Below are 5,978 nucleotides of genomic sequence, written 5' to 3'. Positions count from 1 at the left end.
AACCAGATTTACACTTTTTACAACAAATCTAATGTACAATCCCAGCAGAGAGTGAGAAAAACCACATCACTGACTTTATTGTTGTTCTTATTATTGCCCTCTTTTTAGAGCTGCTTAAACAGCAGATTTTCATTTTTTACATTAATGAAACAATAATTTCCTGTTTGACACTGTAAAGCTGCTTTAAAGCAATCAGTATTGTAAAAAGCACTAAAGAAAAAATAATTTACTTGACTTGAATACAGAGCACCAGTCTGTTCTGGAAAGAAAGAAAGAAAATCACATTCTCAATAGAACACATGCACATTTATGTAAAAAAAAAAATAAAGGTTTAATGGTTTAAAAATGAGAAATTAATATGAAAAAAATGATGACATACATAAATGTTTATACTGTAATTTTACAGTTGTAATGCATTTTTTTGTTTATTAAATACTCTTTTATTTAAAAGTTAAATATTAGAAAAGTTATATTTCTTTATTTGTTTTTATTTAAACATTTTATTATTATAATTTTCTTAAATACTCAGTTTATTTAACAGTGAAATATGAATAGTAATATTTATTTGTTTTAATTTTGAAATGTTTATTTTTTATGAAATAAGAATAATTCAAATTTTAAATACTCTTATTTAAGAGTGAAATATTACAATAATGATAATTCTAATTTAGAAATGTTTATATTTTTATGTAATAATAATAATAATAATAATTTTGAAACCTATCATTTAACAGTGAAATATTACAATAGTAATATTTCTTAATTTTTTTTTTATTTAGAAATATACTGAAATATACTGCTCTTCTTAGAGTTACAAATGATCTGCTCTTATCATCTGATCGTGGGTGTATCTCTCTATTAGTTTTATTGGATCTTAGTGCTGCGTTTGACACAATTGACCACAACATTCTTTTGCATAGACTTGAATACTTTGTTGGCATCAGTGGAAGTGCATTAGCATGGTTTAAATCGTACTTATATGACCGCCATCAGTTCGTAGCAGTGAATGAAGATGTATCCTATCGATCACAAGTGCAGTATGGAGTACCTCAAGGCTCAGTACTAGGGCCGCTACTCTTCACGCTTTATATGTTACCCTTGGGAGATATCATCAGGAAACATGGTGTTAGCTTTCACTGTTATGCTGATGATACTCAGCTCTATATTTCTTCGCAGCCCGGTGAAACACACCAATTTGAAAAACTAATGGATTGCATAGTCGATATAAAAAACTGGATGACGAGTAATTTCTTACTGCTAAATTCTGAAAAAACAGAGGTGTTAATTATAGGACCTAAAAACTCTGCTTGTAATAACCTAGAACACTGTCTAAGACTTGATGGTTGCTCTGTCAATTCTTCATCATCAGTTAGGAACCTAGGTGTGCTACTTGATCGCAATCTTTCCTTAGAAAGCCGCGTTTCTAGCATTTGTAAAACTGCAGTTTTCCATCTCAAAAATATATCTAAATTACAGCCTATGCTCTCAATGTCAAATGCAGAAATGTTAATCCATGCATTTATGACCTCAAGGTTAGATTATTGTAATGCTTTATTGGGTGGTTGTTCTGCACGCTTAGTAAACAAACTACAGCTAGTCCAAAATGCAGCAGCAAGAGTTCTTACTAGAACCAGGAAGTATGACCATATTAGCCCGGTCCTGTCAACACTGCACTGGCTCCCTATCAAGCATCGCATAGATTTTAAAATATTGCTTATTACTTATAAAGCCCTGAATGGTTTAGCACCTCAGTATTTGAATGAGCTCCTTTTACATTATAATCCTCTACGTCCACTATGTTCTCAAAACTCAGGCAATTTGATAATACCTAGAATATCTAAATCAACTGCAGGCGGCAGATCCTTTTCCTATTTGGCGCCCAAACTCTGGAATAACCTACCTAACATTGTTCGGGAGGCAGACACACTCTTGCAGTTTAAATCTAGATTAAAGACCCATCTCTTTAACCTGGCATACACATAACATACTAATATGCTTTTATTATCCAAATCCGTTAAAGGATTTTTAGGCTGCATTAATTAGGTAAACCGGAACCGGGAACACTTCCCATAACAACCTATGTACTTGCTACATCATTAGAAGAATGGCATCTACGCTAATATTTGTCTGTTTCTCTCTTGTTCCGAGGTCACCGTGGCCACCAGATCCAGTCTGTGTCCAGATCAGAGGGTCACTGCAGTCACCCGGATCCAGTACGTATCCAGACCAGATGCTGGATCAGCACCTAGAAAGGACCTCTACTACCCTGAAAGACAGCGGAGACCAGGACAACTAGAGCCCCAGATACAGATCCCCTGTAAAGACCTTGTCTCAGAGGAGCACCAGGACAAGACCACAGGAAACAGATGATTCTTCTGCACAATCTGACTTTGCTGCAGCCTGGAATTGAACTATGGGTTTCGTCTGGTCAGAGGAGAACTGGCCCCCCAACTGAGCCTGGTTTCTCCCAAGGTTTTTTTCTCCATTCTGTCACCGATGGAGTTTCGGTTCCTTGCCGCTGTCGCCTCTGGCTTGCTTAGTTGGGGACACTTCATCTACAGCGATATCGTTGACTTGATTGCAAATGAATGCACAGACACTATTTAACTGAACAGAGATGACATCACTGAATTCAATGATGAACTGCCTTTAACTATCATTTTTGCATTATTGACACTGTTTTCCTAATGAATGTTGTTCAGTTGCTTTGACGCAATGTATTTTGTTTAAAGCGCTATATAAATAAAGGTGACTTTGACAAATAAATAAAGGTGACATATATATATATAGTCTTATATGATAATAAAACTTAATATGATGCAAATATGGCAGTCATACTTAAATGAAAACGGTCCGATTTCTGCACTCAAAATAGAAAAAGTGTTTTGGTGTTACTTAAATAATCACATTTCCAAAATCCATGTATGCTTGGAATCAGCATCAATTTGTTTATTATGGAAATGATTCAAAATGTTTCAGACCTCTTTTATGTATGACTGAAAAATATGCATCACATTAAGTTTATTAGTTTATGTTGAAACTAATAATTCCAAAACATATATCTTCAGTTTAGACCTGACTGACTCGACCATTTCATCACATTTACTGAAGTTCAATCTGTAAATAGGGTCTGGATGGGGAGTTTGTCTTGGAAAACAGCTGCTTTATTCATGGTTCTGGTAAAATAATCAAGTCAAGTCAAGTCACCTTTATTTATATAGCGCTTTAAACAAAATACATTGCGTCAAAGCAACTGAACAACATTCATTAGGAAAACAGTGTCAATAATGCAAAAATGATAGTTAAAGGCAGTTCATCATTGAATTCAGTTATGTCATCTCTGTTCAGTTAAATAGTGTCTGTCCATTTATTTGCAATCAAGTCAACGATATCGCTGTAGATGAAGTGTCCCCAACTAAATACAGGTTGTGGGGTTTAAATGGAGAACTAGTTCAGTTAAGATGATGAATTATTATCATAATCATAATTTCCTAACACAGCCTAAGGTGTTCTGAACTGGTTTTCCAGCCACAGGCTCAGCACTCCTCTACTTCCACTAATTATTACCAATCTACACCCCCTCCAGAAGTCTGAGATCCACTAGTGAGCGACGCCTTCCAGAACATTCTCCTTCACTGTTCCTAGCTGGTGGAATGATCTTCCCACCCCTATCCGGAATAATAAACTCATCTCTTTTCAATTGACTTCATTGTATAAAAATAGTAAATAAATAAATTGTTTTTCTCTTTATTTATTCCTTTTCTTTCTGGCTTTTACTTATTTGAACAATGTTTAAAACTTTGTATTGCAAGCACTTCCTGTGTCTGTTTGCCTCTTTAAGAAGAATCGCTTTAATGTACTGTATGCTACAGTTGTAAATTGCTTTGGACAAAAATTCAAAATTAGATAAAATTAAATAAAAATTTGATAAAAAGTAACAATTACCTTTTTATATACATATATTTATATATCCTGTGGTGGAAACATGCATTCATATTTGTGACATCAATAAGGCTTTAAACAGTTTTACTCATTATATAGTTTACTACATTTTTGCATCTTGTTTCCATTTATTAAAACATATTTGTATGCTGACAGAAACATGGTCAGAAAACACTCACAGCTATTGTTTCTTACTCTCCATGCCTTCACCTCCTTTAAAATTAATTTGCTCCATTCTTCAAATAAGTTCTAATGACTGGCTTAAAATATTCCATGGATGCATTAGTGTCAGAGATTACTATTATTATAATCATGCAAATGAGAACATACTCTGATCCATTCTGGAGATGTCAGGCTGCTAGTTTCCTCACATTTAATTAGATTTCAGAGTTAACGTGAGTGGCCCGGAGAGGTTGTGATAGCAGTCAATTAACAGATCTTCTTTCAGACATTTTTTGAGAAAAGTTGCTAAAAATATTACCAGCTTACAGCTGAGAAATGTGTTTACTGAACGATCGAGAGATTTCTGCATGTTAGACAGTTTTGTACTTTTACACATTCCCTCAACTCTTTCCTGTCAAACAGAGTAACATTAGATTTACAGTCTGTTTTTTGTGGACCACAGCTATTACCTGTTTTTACATGATGGACAGTTTCAGATTTTTTCCTTTTCATTTCTTAACAAGACAGATTTTTTTTTTATTTTTTGGTGCCAATTAAAAACTGTGACTGTAATTTATTTGCAATGTGAAAAGAAATTAGGGCTGCTGAATTTGGCCACATTTTCTTGTGATTATAAATCATTATGAAGAAAGCATTATTGTGGACTCGTATTTTAGATGGAAGCAACCTTCTGAATAAAATAAAATAAAATAAAACTTTAATGGTTTAATGTTTGAAAATTATGTTAATAAGACCAATTTAATTTCTTAATCCAAAATATTTTCCCATAAATTCTGTCTAATTCAAATAGTAAAATATTACAATAGTAATATTTCTTATTTTGTTTTAATTTAGAAATATGAATATTTTATATGATAATAATATTTTTTTTAAATAATAATAATAATATTTACATTTCTCCAAATCTGAGGGGGAGTACATCTCTGTAATTAATAATTTTTGGGAGAACCCTATCTTCAAACCCCAGCAGTAAAAACGTCCTCATCAACAGTAACTCACCAAGCAAACACTAAATTTGTGAAGCTGCAGAGCCGAACAGAAACAAGTGTTTCATCTATCGACACTCTCTGAGTGAAACTCTCAGGTCAGGATACTACAGTTCAAATTGTTGGTTTATATCAAATCAATCCGAGCTCCACACGTTTGATTAACACTCCAAACATGTTGCTTTATTTTGGTCTCAGATTGATTAGAGCTCTTTATGTTAGAGAAACAGATGCTTAAACCCACATCACTCACATCCAGAGAAGTGTGATTGATTAAATGGAACAATAGCTCGGACTGGAGGAAGGTTAATAAATCTCTCCTGTACGTGAAAAATATGCTGAAAATGTACGGTCAGGAGCAATATCCAACACATCAATCACAGCTCACCTGCAAAAAGCTGTTTTCAGAGGAGAAAAAGCTCATATCTGATATCTTCAATAGCACTTCATAATCCTGAATTTAAAATAAGAGGGTTGTTTCTTCTAGAAGATGTTGATATTACCGACAAATCAACAGGATGATCTCTATATAGCTTATGTAATTATTAAATAAAATAATTCAGTTTAAAAAAGTAACAAATAAGTTGTTGTGCTGTATGTTTAAGAGTGAACTGCAGCACTGTGTTCACTTCTCTCATTTTTTAAAAGATGTTTACAGTATTTCACTATTATCCCGCCAAAATAAAGCTTGTTACATTAATATTGTAACTTGTATTGCAAAAGAAAACTAATATTGTGATATATATATAAAGATTCAGTATTTTATTTGTTAACTTGCATTTCATGTGAAGAACCATGAATGTGCAAATGTTTCTTTAAACGATTAAATATTAACTTCAAATATTTAACTTTAAATAGTAAATCTCA

This window comes from Carassius carassius, chromosome 19, assembly GCF_963082965.1.
Source record: "Carassius carassius chromosome 19, fCarCar2.1, whole genome shotgun sequence".
Taxonomy (NCBI): Eukaryota; Metazoa; Chordata; class Actinopteri; order Cypriniformes; family Cyprinidae; genus Carassius; species Carassius carassius.
The sequence above is the reverse complement of the archived record's forward strand: the minus strand, read 5'-3'. Positions refer to the sequence as shown.